The sequence below is a fragment of the Zalophus californianus genome, chromosome 3 (genome assembly GCF_009762305.2).
Source record: "Zalophus californianus isolate mZalCal1 chromosome 3, mZalCal1.pri.v2, whole genome shotgun sequence".
NCBI classification, from domain to species: domain Eukaryota; kingdom Metazoa; phylum Chordata; class Mammalia; order Carnivora; family Otariidae; genus Zalophus; species Zalophus californianus.
This window is the reverse complement of record NC_045597.1, coordinates 148526947-148547939: the sequence shown is the minus strand read 5'-3', so window position 1 is coordinate 148547939 and position 20993 is coordinate 148526947. Positions and strand designations below refer to the sequence as shown.

The 20993-nt window shown below is 36.6% G+C and overlaps 1 pseudogene; it reads right to left on the bottom strand.

Annotated features, from left to right (window-relative positions):
- The window catches only part of LOC113919791, a 124862-nt pseudogene extending 104102 nt beyond the window's left edge, over positions 1 to 20760 (bottom strand).
- Positions 20761 to 20993: the final 233 nt, after the last annotated feature.

Sequence of the window (20993 nt, the reverse complement as noted above, 5' to 3'; positions counted from 1 at the left end):
CACTCCCTTTCACCCATTTTTCCCATCTCCCTCACCCCCTCCCTTTGGCAACTATCAGTTTGTTCTCTGTATTTATGAGTCTGTTTCTGCTTTTTGTTTGCTCATTTGTTTTGTTTTTTTAGATTCCACTTATAATTGAAGTTATATGGTGTTTTACTTTCTCTGATTTATTTCATTTAGCATAATTCCCTCTAAGTTCATCCATGTTGTTGCAAATGGCAAGATCTCATTCTTTTTATGGCTGAGTAATATTCCATTCTATATTATTTATATCCATTCATCTATTGATAAATACTTGGGTTGCTTCCATATCTTGGCTATTGTAAATAGTGCTGCAGTAAATATAGAGGTGATATAGCTTTTCAAATTAGTGTTTTCAGTTTCTTTGGGTAAATACCCAGAAGTGGAATTACTGGATCATATGGTATTCTATTTTTTAATTTTTTTTGAGGAAACTCCACACTGTTTTCCACAGTAGCTGCACCAAATTGCATTTGCACCAATAGTGCAGGAGAGTTCCTTATTCTCCACATCCTCATCAACACTTGTTATTTTGTTATCTTTTTGATTCTAACCATTCTGACAGGTGTAAGGTGATATTTCTTTGTGGTTTTGATTTGCATTTCTCTGTTAAGCACTTTTTTTTTTTTAAGTTTCAGGGATAGAATTCAGTGATTCATCAGTGGCATACAACACCCAGTGCTCATTACATCACGTGCCCTCCTTAATGCCCATCCCCCAATTATTCCATCCCCCCCACTTCCCCTCCAGAAACCCCCAGTTTGTTTCTCATAGTTAAGAGTCTCATGGTTTGCCTCTCTCTGTGTTTTCATCTTATTTTATTTTTCCTTCCCTTTCCATATACTCATCTGTTTTGTTTCTTAAATTCCACATATGAGTGAAATCATATGGTATTTGTCTTTCTGACTTATTTCGCTTCACATAATATCCTCTAGTTCCATTCACTTTTTGATATATTTGTTGGCCATTTGCATGTCTTTGGGAAAATTGATTCAGATCCTTTATGCATTTTTAATTGGATTTTTTGGTTTTTTTCTATTACATTGTATAAAGACTTCATATTTTTTGGATATTAACTCCTTATCAGGTTAGATTTGCAAATATTTTCTCTCATTCAGTAGGTTGCCTATTCCTTTTGTTGATGGTTTCCTTTGCTGTGCAGAAGCATTTTAGTTTGACATAGTTCATGTTAAACCTAAAAAATCATTGTTGAATTGTAAAGGAGTTCCTCTCTATTTTTTCTTCTAGGAGTTTTATGGTTTCAGGTCTCTTGTATAAGTCTTTAATCCATTTGAGTTTATTTGTGTAAATGATGTAAGAGAGTGGTCCAGTTTCATTATTTTACATGCAGTAGGCCAGTTTTCCCAGTATCATTTATTAAAGAGACTATCCTTTTCCCATTATATATTCTTGGCTCCTTTGTCTATCAGTTGACCATATATGTGTGAGTTTATTTCTGGGCTTCCTATTCTGTTCCAATAATCTGTTTTTATACCAATACAATACTATTTTGAATACTGTAGCTTTGAAATATAGTGTGAAATCAGGATGTGTGATACCTCCAGCTTTTTTTTTTTTTTTTTTTTTTCTGGCTGAAGATTGCTTTAGCTATTCAGAGTTTGTTGCTCCATGCAAATTTCAGGATTTTTTTGTTCTATTTCTGTGAAAAATGCCATTGAAGTTTTGATAAGGATGCATTGAATCTGTAGATTGCTTTGGGTTGTATGGATATTTAAGAATATTCTTGCAATCCATGAACACAGGATATCTTTCCATTTGTTTGTGTCATCTTCAGTTTTTTTCATCAATGTCTTATAGTTTTCAGTGTACAGGTGTTTTACCTTCTTGGTTAAATTTATTCCTAAGTATACTATTCTTTTTAACATATATGGGATTGTTTTCTTAATTTCTCTTTCTGATTAGTTCATTTTTCTGTACAAAAACGCAACAGATTTTTGTGTATTTTGTATCCTGCAACTTTACTGAGTTTGTTATTAATTCAAATTTTTTGTGGAATCTTTAGGGTTTTCTATATGTAATAGCATGTCATTTGCAAAAGTGACAGTTTTATTTCTTCCAATTTGGATGCTTTTTTTTTTAATCTAATTGCTGTGGCTAAGACTTCCCATGCAATGTTGAATAAAAAAGGGGTGAGACAGAGGGAGCCTCCTCACCTTGTCCTTGATCTTAGGGCAAATGCTTTTAGCTTTTCACCATTTAGTGCAATGTTAGCTGAGGGCTTGTCACATATGGCCCTCATTATGTTCTGGTATGTTTCTCCTATTCCCACTTTGTTGAGAGTTTTATCATAATGGATACTGAATTTTATCAAAGCTTTTTCTGCATCTATTGAGATGATTATATAAATTTTATCCTTCATTTTGTTAATCTGGTATATCATATTGATTGATTTGAGGATACTGAAGCATCCTTGGACTATATCCTGGTTAATCAAGTTACATGATTCGATGATGAGAAAAGAGTTATTTTGAGTTACTGCCTAGGCATTTTACAATATGACAATCCTACTTACACCCAGAGTCTGGACATTTAGATAGAGACCCAAGCTTAAGATTCCTGCCACAAATTTCCATTTCACTTTACCCGGGGCACTTTTTTTTTAAGATTTATTTATTTATTTGAAAAAGAGAGAGAGGGAGCATGGGAAGGAGGGGCAGAGAGAGAGGGAGAGAGAAACTTTAGCGGACTTCCACACTGAGAATGGAGTACCCAGTGTACTTTTTTAAATAACCACTTAGAGGTGAGCCCATGAAAACTAAGTGACTGTCACCCCAACCACCTTATAAGTCATAGGTGCTTGCTGCCCTACCCTCTGTCTCCTATTGGATCATGACCTGGGATAGGGAATTGCCCTTCCTCCACAACTTATTGCACCTCTCACCCTTTTCTGAGATCTATCAGTAATGGCTTGTGACTTTACTTCCTTTTCATGAGTTTACTGAAACTTCACCTTCAATCAAAACTGCCCTGAAGTTTTCACTTCCCCAGAGTGGGAGATGACATGCTGAGAGAGCTACCTGCCTCTTGTGTTTGCCTTATGCTTCTTCATTCAGTAGGTCATAATCTGCATATTCTTAGTCTGACACATCAGCTACAGGGTGCCCAACAGTTTCTTTCCATGTATTGTTAAATTCAGTTTGCTAGTATTTTGTCCAGGATTTTTAAATCTATGTTCATCAAGAATATTGGCCTATAATCTTCTTTTCTTTAGAGTCCTTGTCTGGTTTTGGTCTCAGAGTAATACGAGCCTCCTAAAATGAGTTTGGACATGTTCCTTTCTCTTCTACTTTTTGGAAGAGTTTGAGAAGGATTGATATTAATTCTTGATATGTCTGGTACAATTCACCAGTAAAGCCATCTTGTCCTGGACTTTTGTTTGTTTGTTGGAAGGTTTTTGATTACTGATTCAACCTACCTACTAATAATTATCTGTTAAGATTTTCTGTTTCTTTGTGGTTCAGTCTTGGTAGGTTGTATGTTTCTAGGAATTTATCTATTTCTTCTTGGTTGGCCAATTTGTTCATGCTAATTGTTCATAGTAATCTCATGATGTTTTGGGTTTCCGTGGTATCATTTGGGTTTGTTTCTTTGTTGTTGTTGTTTTTGTTTTTTGAGAGAGAGTGAGTGGAGGGAGGGGAAGAGAGAGAATCCTCAAGCCGACTCCACGCTCAGCCCGGAGCCCAACGCAGGGCTCAATCTCATGACCCTAAGATCATGACCTGAGCTGAAATCAAGAGTCGTATGCTTAACTGACTGAGCCACCCAGGTGCCCCTCTGTGGCATCGTTTATAATGCCTCCTCTTTCTTTTGATTTTATTTTAGTGCTCCCTCTCCTTTCCTTGTTTTGTGGCCTAACATATGATCCATCCTTGAGAAGATTCCCTGTGTGTTTGAGAAGAAAATATATTCTGCTGCTTTTGAATGGAATGTGCTATAAATGTCTAAGTCCATCTGATCTAACATGTCATTTAAGTCCATTTAAGTATTTCCTTATTGATTTTCTGTCTGGATGATCTATCCAAATGATTAAAATGTGGTGTTAAAGTATTACCATCTGTTTCTCTCTTTATGTTTGTTAATACTTGTTTTATATATTTAGTTGCTCCTATGTTGGATATATAAATATTTACAAATGTTGTATCTTCTTTTTGGATCAGCTCGTTGTCATTATATAATGTCCTTTTATATCTCATTCCATTCTTTATCTTAAGTTCCATTTTGTCTGATATAAGTGTAACTACCCCAGCTCTTTTTGGGTTTCCATTTGCATGGAATATTTTCCATCTCTTCACTGTTAGTCTGTGAGGGTCCTTAAAGGTGAAGTGAATCCTTTGTAGGCAGCATATACTGGGATTTTGTTTTTTATTCATTCAGCCACTCTCTGCCTTTTCACTGATGAATTCAATCCATTTTCAACTGGAGTTATTATTGGTATATAAAGACTTACTAGTACCATCTTATTAATTACTTTCTGGTTGTTTTGTATTTCCAGTGTTTCTTTTTCTGTTTCTGCCTGCCTATGTAAATTGGTAATTTTCTATAGTGGTATGCTCTGTTTCCCCTTTCTTTATCTTTTGCGAATCTATTCTAGGTCTTCACTTTGTAGTTACCATAAAGTCAACATAAAACATTTCATAGATAAAACAGTCCATTTTAAACTGAGAGCTTAAACTTCAATTTCTTACAAAAGCTTCATGCTTTTACTCCCCCAGTTTATGTTTTTGATGTATTATTTACCTCTTTTTATATTATATATTTAACAAATTACAGTAGCTATAATTATTTTTAATACTTTTCCCCTAGTGATGATGAACCTCTCAGCATTTGTTTGTCTGGGAAAGTCTTTATTTCTCCTTTATATTTGAGGGATAACTTTGCTGGATAGAGTATTCTTAGTTAGCAATTTTTTCTTACAACACTGGATAAGTCATTCCACTCTTGTCTAGAATGCAGGATTTCTGCTGTGAAATCTGCAGATAGAGCCTAATGGGGGAATTCTTTCTAGATTTCAATATTTCTTTCCTCTGGCTGCTTTTAAGATATTCTGCTTAACTTTGATTTTTGACAGTTTCATATTTATGTCTTGAAAGTTTTTGAATTGAGGTAATAGGATGATCTGTTAACTTTGTGAACTTGGATGTCCAAGTCTCTTTGCAAATTTGGGACATTCTCAGCTATTATTTCTTTAAGTAAACATTCTGCCCCTTTCTTCCTCTCTTCTCCTTCTGGAACCCCAATATTCTAATTTTTTAGTGGAGTCCTATACAACCCGTAGGCTTTCTTTGGTCTTTTTCATTCTTTTTTCTTTGTTCTGCCTGACTGGGTTATTTCAAAATTCCTGTCCTCTAACTTACTTATTCTGTCTTCCTTTTGCTCTATACTGCCACAGATGCTCTCTGCTGAATTTTTTTTTTCATTCATTGGATTCTTCAGCCCCAGAATTTTTATTTCTTTATGATTTCTATCTCTTTGGTAAATATCTCATTTTGTTCATATATTTTTTTCTGATTTCATTGAATTGTCCTTCTGAGTTTTCTTGTAGCTCATTGAGTTTCTTTGAAACAGCTATTTTGAATTCTTTATCAGCAAGTTCTCAAAATTCTTTGTCTTTGGGTTCAGTTATAGGAGTATTATTGTTATCTTTTTGTAATAACATGTTTCTTTGCTTTCTTTGCATTTCTTGTAGTTTTGTATCATTGCTTTTGCATTTAAAGTATCAAACACCTCCTTAAATCTTTACTAATTGCCTTCAGATTAGATATACTATCCATTGGTGCTGTTATGTCTAGGTTTTTCTCTGTCTTTTGGGTTTTCCAGAAGGTTGCACTATTGCATATGTTTGTGGTTTCTCCATTACCTAGAGATCTTATTCTCTTTTTCTAATTGCACTTCATTTACTGGACTTGATTTTGCCACTGCACTGAGGAGCACACACAGGAAGCCAGCCATAGAGTTGAAGAAGGTGTGAATTTAACACTCAGGGTGTTGAGGGTGGTATGGACCTGGTGGGGAGATCCTCAGGTGAGGAATTCCCAAAGGCTCATGTGCAAACATCCTGCTAACGTCTTGATGCAGTCAAAAGGAACCATGTCCCATTAGTGATTTTTGTTATTCTTATCTGCCTATTTCCTGATATCCTGCCCTGCCGCAGTCATGGGGGTCCCACCTAGTACTGAGTGCTTCTGGAAGGAAATGGGCTTTTTCAGCCATTTCCCACTTAACTAGGATAGCCAGGCCCTCACTCACCACTATCCTTTTCCCTAAGGGAAAGGTCACCGTTGGCTGGATAGCTCAGCCCAAGGCAGAGTTGGCTTGGGGGTAGGGAGGGACAGTGCTGGAAAAATTTCCCTTACCATCTCCCCTTCAGAAGGCTAGACTCTTTCAAATTCTCTCTGGTCTGTAGGTATCTGCCCCAGGTCAGCACTCTCCAGGTTTATTCCCCTAACTGAGATGACAAAGTTTGAGGTAAGTTCTTGGGCTCTGCTTGTTCCATAGCCAACACAGAGGTCTTTCTGCCTATTACCAGATGCACAGGTGGGCAACACTTAATCCAAATCACCTGGCATATGATGCTGGATCCCACAGCTCCCAAGGTGCTTCTGTCTGTGGATGGATCTTTCATTTGTTGTTAAAAGGGGAAGACCAAAAGAGGAACATCTTGCCACCAGGATGCTGACATCACTCCCCTTCCATTCTTTACCATTGTTATCTGTTGCATGCATTAAATGCAAGAGATACCAAAAGAAAAGGAAAAGTCTATGAGGGGGGAAGGTCACAAGATTTATAAGAATATGTGAGATTCACTCTCTGGTTCCAATAAATTCCAACTTATGACTTTAGGCAAGTTACTTAAATAATACTCAGCTTCAGTTTCTCATCTGTAAATGTAAATAATGTATACTTTAAAGAGCTGTGGGGAGAATTGAATGAAACATCTGTAAAGAGCCTGGCCTATAATAGGTACCCAACAAATGCTAGCATGCATTTTTCCTTCTTTCTTTCCTACTGTCTTTTCTTTCCTTTCAGTAAGAATATTAACTTTCTTACCTACTTTGTAGCTACTTTTAGCATATGAAGAACATGGTCAATTTAAGTGAAACCTAAATTAAAAGCACTTTTGCTAATATCCACCTATTTTCATTTGCTTACAACTCTACTATCAGTCTTTGTTACAGAGAGTACCTATATATCTCAAATTGTTGTGAGAATGAGGTGAGCACCTCCAAAATACTATTAGCCCTTTGAGGCATCTCTGTTTCTGGCATTAATAAGTGATCAATAAATATTTGTTTAAAAAATGCTATTAAAAACTTAATGAACAAATGAAAGTAAATGTGCTTGGTAAATTTTATTATCTAAATACACACAAATATGCATTAATTCTTTAAAAGTCAAAAAGTAAATCAATTTGAATGAATCTTCCTCCCTTATCTGTTTCCCTTTTGGTTTGACTTGAATAAGTTCATAGAAAATGAAAAGTTATCTTAAATTACATACACAGTTTCAAACAAGAAGACCTATCACTAATGAAATAAATCTTTAAGTATCACTCTGAAAACATAATTGTGTTTTTCCATTTATCAGTGATAAGAATAATTAAAAAGAACATGAATTGCTAGAACAACACCTAAAGCTTACCTATGAGTTAATCCCCCTGCCTGTGCACAGCACTGGGATGCTCAACACAGTACCAGCTTTACTCTGGGGGTAATCAGCTTTGCCCTCCTGCCTCTCTGTTGGAGTGCTGCTGGGCTGCACAGCTTCCAAGTGTTTTCACCAGCCCTTCTGGGCTGATGGGGCCCCAGGAACCACAGTGGGTAAGGCTATCTCAGCTCCCTTGCCTGGGCAGAAGGGGGAGGGGTTGCTATAGGCTACTCTCAATTTCCTAAATAATCTCTCTAATTGGGAAGGGCTGGGAGCTACCCTCAACCTTGGCTCTGAATTAATCCCCCTGCCTATGCCTAGCAGGGTAATTCTCCATGCCCAGTACTGGCTTCCCTTTGGGAGCAGTCAGCTCTTCCCACCCACCTCTCAGCTCAGAATTGCTGGGATAAACATCTTCCAAGTTTTCTCACCAGCCCCTCTGGTCAGATGGGGCCAGGAGACACTCTCCGCAGCAGGTGGGATTGTGACTCAGCTCCGTGCCTGGGTACAGGCAAATCAAGCTGTAGAGCCAACAAAATTCCTCATTTGAGAATCCAATGAGGTAGATCTAAATTCCCCGATCAGAGTGTATCCCAGCTTGGTTCTGCTGATGAACAAAACCATTGTTTGGGATCAGTACTTGGGCACGGCAGGTATGAACTTGGTCTGCCAAGAGCCATCTGCTGGTTGCAAGCCCTTCCCCCTTCTCCATCATAGTCAGATTCCTATTGGTTGAGGCCCACAGATTTCCGTGCAATCCCTCTGGTGTATCAGAGTAGGGACTCCCACAAAGTGACCCCAGTGCTGAGGGATGCTGGTTATCCCCACTGGGTTTTCTTTTCCACTGTAGGAATGGAGGCTCAGGGAAGACCTCTCTGGGTGTTGGTTGCTCTGCTGCCTGGGGGAGGGGCAATGTGGTCACTGTGTGCTTCTCTTATCCTTCTAATGCAGTCTGTCCTGATGTCTGTGGTACAGGGCGTGCTTCAGCCTCTCCCCCATGTTCTAGGATTCTCTTGGTGGTGTCTTGTTCTTGAGCACTTATTCATTGTTCTTGTGAGGTGGAGCAAAGTCAGGAATGACCTATGTCACCATCTTGGTGATGTCACTCTCCTAAAGCTTGACTCATAGTTATAAAATTAAAATTCTATTACATTAAATCGTATCTACCACAATAGCTTCATAAATGTCACTGATGTTCCTGTTAAGTTTTTGATTATTCCTATTGCCATATTCTACTCTTCCCGGCAAAAGACCTTAGAAACTCAGTAACATCATTGCATGTGAAAATTTTAATCTGATTGTCAAGTCTCTTCCTTTACTGGGAGGGGGAGGAAAAGAAGGAAGGGGAGGAGAAGATGGCTCGTAGACTTAGTGATAATAAAACATAATGTCTTTGGATCCAAGAGGGCAAAGAATAATGTTCTGGGGACCATGATAGTAACATCTGTAGGTTACTCTGTAACAAATTGTTCTTTGAACTTGCAAGGTTAACCTTGTGCTAAGAATCAAGCCGTTTAAGTACAATGAAACAACTACTCCATAATTCAAACAAAGGGGTGGCAGGGATTATTAGGAGTGCTTCAAAATGTGTTTTTAAATAAGGAATAATATGAAGGGGTTTTTTTCCACAAATACAATAACCAACACTCTAATAAAGTGTCTGTAAAATTAAATTAAAAGTTAATATTGCAGAAATGGTGACTTCTTTGACAACTAAGTTGGAGGTTCTTCTTTGATAGAAAACTATTGATACAGCATTTGTCATTAGATTTCTAAAAACAAATGAAACATTTGCAAACTGCCTAGCAGTTACAAACTACACATGTATAAAACCAAGAGAAGGTTTCAACATTTAGGGTGAACAGATCAGGTTATCAACTGCTAAACTCAAGGAATTACTTCTGAAGTTTCTCAGGGTGGGGGTGGGGGAAGAAATAACGTACCATTGACTGTGCACCATCAGACCTAAGATCTCTGAGTATAAGCACCCCACCCACACACAGCTGCATGGCCCAATTTAAGCATGTGATCTTCACAGGGAAAAGTTGGAAAAAAACAGCGTCAGAGATTGCACAATTCAGGAGATTTTTGCCAAAGTGCTCCCTAGCTTGCCTGAGACACCCTGGATCTGGCTCTTAGACATGCTGAAAGGGCTTTCCTTGATCTCCACAAAGCCAGAAGCAGGGCCTCTCTAGCAGCCAACTGGTTCTCCCGGGTCAGTTAAACCCAAGTTCAACAGCCTTATAACATCTGGGCTGCAGCAGAGAAAGACTCTTCTTCTCTTTGTTGTTTTTTCCAACATCAGCCAAGCACAAAATTAAACTAGCTAAATAATGTTGTCTGTCTTTTGATATTTCCATGTGTGATTTTCCTAAATAAAAATAAGGCAGAGTTTGTTTTTTAATCAAGCTGTGTTAGTAGGCCTATATATAATACAGTTTTTCAAAAACGGTTCCTTGTGAAAAAAATGAAAGATACTTATTCAATGGTAAACTATTTAAAATCATGGCCATAAATAAGAAAAATGGAATTTTTCAATGGTAAAAACCTGATAAAGTCAATAGAAAGGTAAAGATATAAATATAATCATTAAAAAATCATTATTCCCATGAAGGTAAAAATAACCCATTATTCCATGATATACCCTCTAAGGCAAAAGATACTCAACTGCTTCAATGTATTTGATTTTTTAAAAATCTGGTTGTCAAGTCCATCCACTTAAATAAAAAGAATGGGGAGGGGAAAACAAAAAGAAACAAAATAATTAGAGGAAAAACAAAAGTATAAAGCAATAATAAAATTTCCTTTCTTTAGTGTCACAGGCCATACAGTAATGTTTCTGGGGATGATGATAAATACTCTCTGATAAAGTGTGGTGTGTATTAGGACTTTTGTATTTGGTTCTTCATAAGCCATAGCCAGAGAAGACAATCAATGTATGACTATTAGTATTTTCCTGTGGTCCTCAAAGCAAGGTGCACAACCAGAATAGTTTTTCCAACACAAATAGGTATATAGATATCACATATGGCCTAGTGTGTTTTGTAACACATCCAAACAAAAAACAAACTTTAAGACACTTTTCTGGAGACTATTTTTACTTATTAACCCTGGTTTTGTCTCAAACATGAGTTTTCTGTCTGCACTTTGGCAGGGGACCAGCTTAATTCTGCTCTGATGCTTGGATGGTAGATATTTTAAGGCTCTTTAGCAGTCTACAACCTTTTCCTGCTTGAATCCAAACTAGAAATGGCTCCTACATTCATATAGAACCACGACACTTCCTATGCAACACCCCTGGAGACAATTAACTTAATATTTTAATATTTAATAGTTTATTCTGAGGACATGTACATTACAATTGGCCCATTAGATCCACATGACATGGGCCTTCCTGGTCATAGCCATAAGAAGATACAAGATATGGGTGGCTCAGTCAGTTAAGTGTCTTGCCTTCGGCTCAGGTCGTGATCCCAGAGTCCTGGGATTGAGCACCATATTGAGCTTCCTGCTCCGGGGGGAGCCTGCTTTTCCCTCTGCCTATGCCTCTCTGTCTCTCTCTGTCTCTCATGAATGAACAAATAAAATATTTTTTAAAAAAAAAGAAGATAACAAAATATAGGGAGGCACTGTCCCTAGGGTAACCAGAAGATTTGAAAGAGTCCAACAAAGAAAAATATTTGTGCATCCCATACAAACGTTCACTGAATAAATAAATTATGGCTTGTTTAAACATGAAACCTTATACAGCCATTAAAACTGAAGATTATAAAGAATACAAAAATATTATGAAAAATATTTCAAAAATACATGAAAATGTATGTAATATTTTTTTAATTTTTTATTGTTATGTTAATCACCATACATTACATCATTAGTTCTTGATGTAGTGTTCCATGATTCATTGTTTGTGCATAACACCCAGTGCTCCACGCAGAACGTGCCCTCCTTAATACCCATCACCAGGCTAACCCATCCCCCCACCCCCCTCCCCTCTAGAACCCTCAGTTTGTTTTTCAGAGTCCATCGTCTCTCATGGTTCCTTTCCCCCTCCGACTTACTCCCCTTCATTCTTCCCCTCCTGCTATCTTCTTCTTTTTCTTTTTTCTTAACATATCTTGCATTATTTGTTTGAGAAGTACAGATCTGTGATTCAACAGTCTTGCACAATTCACAGCGCTCACCATAGCACATACCCTACCCAGTGTCTATCACCCAGCCACCCCATCCCTCCCACCCCCCACCACTCCAGCAACACTCAGTTTGTTTCCTGAGATTAAGAATTCCTCATATCAGTGAGGTCATATGATACATGTCTTTCTCTGATTGACTTAGAAAATGTATGTAATATTGATTTTTAAGAAAAAGTTATATTCAGAATCATAAATATGTATATGCATTTGTGTGTGTGTGTAACACATTTGACTGCAAACTTGAAAATGTATTAAAAAATACACATGGAGAGAAAATGAATCAAAACATTGATAGTGACAATGTCGAAGTTTAAGACTATATATTATTATTTTTGTTTTATCTTCAAAAGTTTTTGTATTTCATTTTGTTTGTAATCTTTTTTTAAAAGAAGGGATTTGAAAATCACTTTGCAAAACTCTTCTGATGATTTTCTTAATAAATCCAATATAGTACATAAAACTACGTTGGTAGATATCACTCAAATATATCCACCATTAACAAATCCAATATGATACACAAAACTACATTGGTAGATACTAGAATACATCCACTATGACTGTTTAAAACCAGATGCATACCCCAATTAAAACTGACAACATAAAAATCCCTGAATGAAATGAGCTCTTTAGTTTCCAAAAGGCATGCATTCTTTATTTATGACAAAATTTTAGCCACAAAATGGAAATCCCCTTTTCTTTTGAAATAAGAGAATATAATTAGAACTTTTATCACACAAAGCAGAGGGGAACAATTTTTTAATTATTAAGAAATTGTTTAATTGTATGAGAAATTGTGTCATTTCCTGACTTAACTTTTTAATGTAACTGTTATTTTTCTATCTTTAAGAAATGGGGTCATAATTTCAAAGTGAGGAAAGTAAAATGGCTACTCGCTATCTAGTTTTACATATTTAAGGATTTCTAAGTACTTTATGCTGAACTCTAATAACATATCTCTGTTTGAAATATTATTAGCATAATATTCTTTTAGCAGAGCTCTACGAGCTTTTAACCTGACACTTTTCCTGTATTTGTGCTCTGTTTAACACAAGCTAGCCCACAGCTTCCTGTGTGATGGTGATAACATATGCCTGACTTTGTTGTTGGCTGCTGGAGTGAAAGGGAAGACAATGCCCTTTAACCTATGTAAAGTAGAATAAAGCTTATCAGATCCTCCCCAGATATCATTAAAGGAAATGGGCTGAGAAACTTACCTCTGGTAGGAAACATATATTTTAGAAAACTGTCACTGCTAATCTTTTTTGTTATGGCACTAGAAAACCACTTCTACAAATTTCAGTCCTTCTAGACAATGAAACCCTACCAAGATATACTGAAGAAAGTACCAAGAAAAGCATAACAGGCAATAAATTATTTTCTTGCAACCACTATGGCAAATGCTCTTCACCAAAAGAATTAACTCACTATCAGTATTGGAAATTGAGTCTGAAATCCATTAAATGTTTAAAAGGTAAGAACTAATGAAAAATTTTATTAAACTTGCTTATAAACTATAAGTGTATAATATCACTTACATTTAAATTGCAACAGATTTATTCCCAACTAAGTTTACTCAGTCTCTCAGGAGGTTCTATCAGGCAGCATACTGATCATCACACATTCAAATCTCCTTGCCACCTCCCCATCTCCACTTTCACATACACAAGAAAACTGTTAGACCTAATAAATGAATGCAGTACAGTTGCAAGATACAAAATCAACATACGAAAATTATTTGTGTTTCTAAAGCCTAACAATAAGCAATCTGATAGAAAATTAAGAAAACAATTCTGTTTACAATAGTATGAAAAAGAGTAATATATTTAAGAATAAACTTAACCAGGGCTCCTGGGTGGCTCAGTTGGTTGAGCGACTGCCTTTGGCTCAGGTCGTGATCCTGGAGTCCCAGGATTGAGTCCCGCATCGGGCTCCCTGCTCAGCAAGCAGGGAGTCTGCTTCTCCCTCTGACCCTCCCCCCTCTCATGTGCTCTCTCTCATTCTCTCACTCAAATAAATAAATAAAATCTTAAAGAAAAAAAAAGAATAAACTTAACCAAGGAAGTGAAAGACTTGTATACTGAAAACTATAAAGCATTGCTGAAAAAACTTAAAGGAGACATAAGTAAATAGAGATCCCATGTTCATGGATTGGAGAACATCACAATGTTAAAATGATTGTACTACCTAAAGCAATCTACAGAATCAGGGCAATCCCTTTCAAAACTCCAATGCCATTTTTACAGAAATAGAAAAAACAATCCTAAAATCATATGGGACCCCAAAGACTCTGAAAAACCAGAATTTTGAGAAAGAATAAAGCTGGAAGCCTCATACTTCATTATTTCAAAACATACTACAAAGCTACAGTAACCAAAACAGCATGGTACTGGTATAAAGATAGAGACCAATGAAACAAACAAACAAAAAAAGAGCCTAGAAATAAATCAGCACATCAACTGATCTTCAACAAGGGTACCAAGAGTACACAATGGGGAAAAGGTAGAGTCTTCAACAAATGGTATTGGGAAAACTGGATATCCACAGGCAAAAGAATGAAATTGGACTCTATCTTACTCCATACACAAAAATCAACTCCAAGTGGATTAAAGACAAACCTGAGACATGAAACTATAAAACCCAGAAAGCAGAAAATAACATTTGTTGATAAGGACGTGGAGAGATTGGAACCCCTGTGCCCCTTTGGTGGGAATGTAAAATGGTGCAGCCACTATGCAGGACAATATTAGTTTTTAGTTCCTAAAAAAGTTAAAATGGAATTATCATATGATCCAAAAATCCTACTTCTCAGTATTTATCCAAAGGAATTGAAATCAGAATCAGAAAGAGGCATCTGTACTTCCATGTTCATTGCCCCTTTGTTCATAATAGCTAAGAGGTAGAAGCAACCTAAATGCCCATCAACAGATGAATGGATAAATACAATGTGGTTTATATATAATATGGAATATTATTCACCCATAAAAAATTCTGTCATATGCTACAACATGGATTAACCTTGAGGACATAATGCTAAGTGAAATAAATCAGTCATAGATTTATAGAAGAACAAATACTGCATCATTCCACTTATATGAGGTATCTAAAATAGTCAAACTCATCAAAGCAGGAAGTAAAATGATGGTTGTCAGGAGCTGAGGGAAAGGAGAAATGTGGAGTTGATATTCAATGGGTCTAAAGTTACAATCACACAAGATAAAAAAGTTCTAAAGATCATCTACACAACATTGTGCTTATAGTTAGCAGTACTGTACTGTACACTTAAAAATTTTAAGGAGTAAAAAACGTATTATACTTGCATAGCACACAAATCACTTTACTTGATATGGTTGCAATCTAAGGATGTAATTCAAAGAATAATCAGTAGAATAGCATTTGTATCAACGTGTCCAGTTTTTAAGAGCTACTCAGGTAAAATATAGTTCTGTGTTATGTAATGTCTTCAACAAATTTTGACTATCTTACAAGTATCAAATAATAGCACATCCCTTTTTTTATTAAAAACCCCATACAACTGACACATCACTCCACTCCCAGCTCTTAGATTCCAGAACAGTTTAAAATTCTGAGCCCAAATCTAGCACACATCCATTCTCAGAATTTCTAGATTTCCAACATGATCAGGTTATTTATGGATACTCATTCTTTCCATCTCTGCATTGTTTCTATAACCCATATCTCTTACCTTCAAGTAAGAGATGGCTTTGTTAAAATGCTAACTTGTCTGCTATTTTGCATGCTGTGTAAATAGCTCCAGTAGCCTGTTGGCAAACCTCTCTGCAGTCCCTACTCTCAGCTCCTAATATCTTAGGGAATTTATTATTATTTAAGGAGCAAATAGCTCATGTAAAAAGGTGGAGAAGGAGGTATACAAAGAATCTCACAGAATCCCAAAGCATGAATAAAACCAGACCTAGAAATCAGAAAATTATTAATATCAGGTTGTTTTCCATATCTCTGCTTCTGTCACTGCTTAGGAAGGAGTGTGTGTCCTGAGTCCAACTACCTAAGCCTAAAATCTTGTTCCACCATTTGCTATCTATATCACTCTGAATAAACCATTTAATATATTTAAGCCTATTTTCTTGGTCTAAAGAATGGGTACAAAAAAGTACCTTTCTAATAAAGATACAGGACATTAGAGATGTAAAGTTCTTAGACTAATATGTGTAGTATGTAGTAAGTGCTCCATATGTGTTAAATGATTGTCTTTGCTTCTTTGTCTAAACTGAATCACTCAAGGGGTGCCTAGGTGGCTCAGTCGTTAAGCATCTGCCTTCACCTCAGGTCCTGATCCCGGGGTTCTGGGATCGAGCCCCTCATCGGGCTCCCTGATCGGTGGGAAGCCTGCTTCTTCCTCTCCCACACCCCCTCTGCTTGTGTTCCCTCTCTCACTGTGTCTCTCTCTGTCTCTCTCTGTCAAATAAATAAAATCTTTAAAAAATAAAAATTAAGAAAATAAATAAACTGAATCACTCAGATTCAACATGGCTGCAGCCCAAACTCTATAATCACCACAGGTTCATCATCCTATTTGAGAATGCAACACAAACAATAATATGGCTAATATTGGGTCAACTGTCTTCTGTGGTTTAAATAATTGTTGCCCAGTCAGAATTTTGAGACCCGAAGGGTAGCACTGTCTAGGAGTTGTGAACATGCTATTCGCACAGGCAATAGAACCTGTCTTGGACAGCATGGCCTGAATCTATACTCTTGGTAAGTTACTATTTGCAGTTACAGTCATCTTTCTGCTGCCATTTCCAACAAATCTGTGGCACATATAGGGCTAGACTGAAGAGGACTGATTTCTACTTGAGGACTTTTCCTCTGTCTTATGCCTCTAAATAGCTGTTTTAAGCTAAGGAATTTATTTCACCTCTCTGATCACTGGTTTTCTCAACTGTATAATGTAACCTGTATAGAACAATGTCTCTCAAACTCTATCCCCATGCAGCCATGGCAGACTGCTGCTCACAGGCACAACAGTCTTCTACGGACCATACCACAAATGAGATGGACAATAGAGAATGAGAAATTCCTAGAAATTTCTTTGTAACTTCACTCCTTTTCCTCCAACTCAAAGAACATATGTATCTATCAGTGAGTAAATCAGGGCACTTGAAACAACATAAATAGATGATCTCTAAAACCTTTTCAGTCCTAAAATTTGCAACTCTAAGCAATCTCAAGACATATTCAAAGAAGATCCTTTAGATAATATAAAGTAACATAAATGTGCCATTTCTTGAGTAATTCTGTGGCCTTATATTAAATGAAAAAAGATTTGGGTAAGTATTCTCAAGAAAGTATGTTTCATATGCATTGGGGAAAAAAGCAAAGTGCTTGTACCTTAGACTGGTTGAAGAGCTAATAAAATTACAGAATCATTCCTTATCTATTAACATTTGCAGAATTATCTTATGAAATATTGATGAAGGCATATGGAGTTTATTATTCAGTTCCAAACATAGCCTACTTTCTTATTCTTAACACTAATTCAAGAAATAATTCATGAAATATATTATATAAAACGAATAATTCTAACATCTTTCAAGTTTATTTTGGGGGCATAAAAATGAGCACTTCCTTCAGTCAAAAACTTTGGCCATCTTTGCAAAAAGTATTTGACATAAAATGGGCTCAAGTCTAAAATTATCTTCTAAATTATTAGGATAAAAATGTTTTGTTAGCAAAACTATTTCCAAGTTTTATATTACCTTATTCCAATATTTCTGCAGGGCTAATTGCCCTCTCGGGCTATTCCCAGTGGGCACGTCCCTTCATTAATGGCAGAGAGAACAATTCTTTCAGGACAGGATTTCCTGTTCGGTGACTGTAAAATTACAAGGATGTTAGTTTGGAATAACTTTGATCTAAGTACTTAATAGTAAGTAATAATAGCATATATTTGACAGACCCATATTAAAATGTGGGCCTACCTACAGAAATAATTTCCATTCATTTTCTATTTTGTTTTAAAGACATCAACTTGTGTTCCTATAATTCCCCAAAAGTAAATGATATGTTCTATTTTTTAAGATTAACCTAATATAATAAAATGTACCAGTTGAGCAACTCTATATCAACCATTATGAGACTGCAATAATGGGTAGCATGAGCAATACATTCCTATCAAGACTCATTAAATTTTCTGGTTAATTCTCTCCTCTTTTCTAGAGAATAATCTGAAAATCATACTTAAATTTTACTCAAGAAGAGAATTGCAATATTGTAATCAGTGAACAATATAGTTTTCACAGTTCTGCAACCAGTCCAGAAAATATTGGAGCAAGCCTAGTAAGTGGATTCAAAGGCAAATCATAATGGTGTAGAACTATCATTGTTTTAAGTGAACTGATGGGTTGGAATTCTCCAGGAAGATGTTTAGGTGCTAAAACCCATTTCATGTACAACAGGGAGTTACTATAGTAAGTAGTAGTGGAGATTTTCTGACCATAATAATCAGAATTACACAATTCTAAAACGGAGCCACAGTTCCAACCCAAAATGGCTTCTAGACTGGATGACAGTTTCTCAGCGAGGAATGTCATTGACTGCAAATAACATAATAAAATAGCAAAATAACAAGCACAGTCAGCCATCAAACACACTGAGAAATCTGAAGGTGGGCAGTTTAAATGTTTGTTGATAAACTAAAAATGACAGAGTTCTGGGATTTTATCTCTACAGTTCTTTTGGCTTTTCCTTCAGGCTTGCAAAATGGATTCCATAGTTCCAGACATCGTATGTCTAAAGGCAGGACTATGGAAGGGGGGGAAGCAAGCAGTGGTACTAGAGTATGATAAATTTATTTTTATAAATGAGGGGTAAATCTTTCCCAAATGTTCTCCAACAAATTTCTCCTTTCTTCTTAATTGTCTAAAGAGTGTCATATCACCATCCCTGGGTGCACAGGATTATGGGAAAGGGACCACTTGGCTAAGGAAAATGTGAATGCCAGACCACAAATGATTGGTTCAGGCCACTTTCGAGTCTGCACAAATAGATTTGTGATTCTGTTAGCTTTAAAAGGAGGCTAATCTCGGGGGGCTGGGGGAGGAATAAACTGATACATGCACTAACATGGATATATCTCAAAAATGTTATGCTAAATGAAAGCATTATGCCAGAATCAAAAGACCACATACTGTATGATTTGATTTATCACATTCTAAAAAAGATAATACTATAGGGACAGAAATCAGATCAGTGATTTCCAGACGTTGGAAAGGGGATTGCCTACAAAAACGCATGAAAGAGATTTTTTTCAGATAATGGAAATCTTTTCTGTCCTGAATGTGGTGTTAAACTGCTATACAAATTTGTCAAAATTCACAGAACTGTATACCCAAAATGGGTTGCTTTTTGTTAAGTATAAATTATATTTGAATAAACAACAAAAAAGAGATTTCTCGTGCAAAGGTAATTAGCAGTCTATATTACAACTCCATTACTATTTCTACCTGAGACCCTTGGCATATTCTGAAACTCCTCATAGAGATCTAGAATTAAATCAATTCATTTTAAAACCATACCCAAAAGTAGCCTAGACCTGGAAAATCATTTCACTAGAGACTAGTTAATTAAGAAAAAAGTTCCAGGTATGCCAGAAAGTTCCTGGAATAATCTTAGCATTTGTTTTGGCCCACATCTGTTTCCCATGGTCAGCAACAACATGTGGAGCTGGACTTTGCCAGAAAATATTCCTCCGGCTGCTTTCTCTCTGCACAGCATTCAGAATTTTGTGTGCCATTTGAGGATGGCTAGTTAACGTAAAAATGTGATCAATTACACATACTAGCAGTTACATTTCAGTAAAAAACTTTTAGAAAATGTTAATCTTACAAAATAGAAATTTCTTACATAGAAAACCTTAGTTTAGCCTGTTTATACTTCTTCAAGTATATCAATAATCTATTCAAGAAAGTAAAATATAAAACATTAAATATTTTCTTTTTTTTAAAGATTTATTTATTTATTGGGGGGAGGGGCAGAGAGAGAGAGAGAGAGAGAGTCTTAAGCAGACTCTGTGCTGAGCGTACAGCCAGTGCAGGGCTCCATCTCACCACCCTGAGATCACAGCCTGAGTGGAAACCAAGAGTTGGTGCTTAACCAACTGCACCACCCAGGTACCCCCTAAATATTTTTTTACAGTAGTTAAGCCTGTTTCTTAATGTTGTTAAAAGAGACACTTTAGCTAGATGATGCCTCTGAATTAAAAACCAAAATTGTATTGGATGAACTTATTTCTAAATGTGTATTAGCCATTGGTCTAGTGCTTAAATGAAACAGTATTGGCACGATTAAAATTGAACAGAACAGTCACTAAAACTCGGCAACAGGCCTAAAACACTTATAAATGACTTTCCCTACGACATTACCCCTTTTGGCCTGGTTCATATGGCAGTGGTTCTTTAAAAAGTTATAACATAGTAAATATACACAATAGCAATTATGAATAAAATCTGAGAACTTCAATCTTTTCTATGATTTTAAAAATCTAGATGTTTAAAATCACATAGACCTCCTGGGTGGCTCAGATGGTTAAGCGTCTGCCTTCGGCTCAGGTCATGATCCCGGGGTCCTGGGATTGAGTCCCACATTGGGCTCCCTGTTGAGCAGGGAGCCTGCTTCTCCTTCTGCCTCTGCACCCCCTCCCCCCACCGCTTGTACTCTCTCTGTCAAAAATAAATAAAATCTTTAAAAAAAAATCATATAGACCAAGCATTTAAACATTTGACTATCCCTTCATTTTATCTAAATGTTTTGACATTTTAGAGCAGGAAAATTAGGAGTAAGAAATAATGGGACTAGGGTACCTGGGTTGCTCAGTCGTTGAGCGTCTGCCTTCAGCTCAGGTCATGATCCCAGGGTCCTGGGATCAAGCCCCACATCAGGCTCTCTGCTCAGCGGGAAGCCTGCTTCTTCCTCTCCCACTCACCCTGCTTGTGTTCCCTCTCTGTCTCTCTCTCTGTCAAAATAAGTAAATAAAACCTTAAAAAAAAAAAAAGAAAGAATGGGACTAAAATGAACCAAGCAGGATTTTTATTTTGAGTAGATTTTGAGAAACAGCTAATAGGCATGTAAATGAAT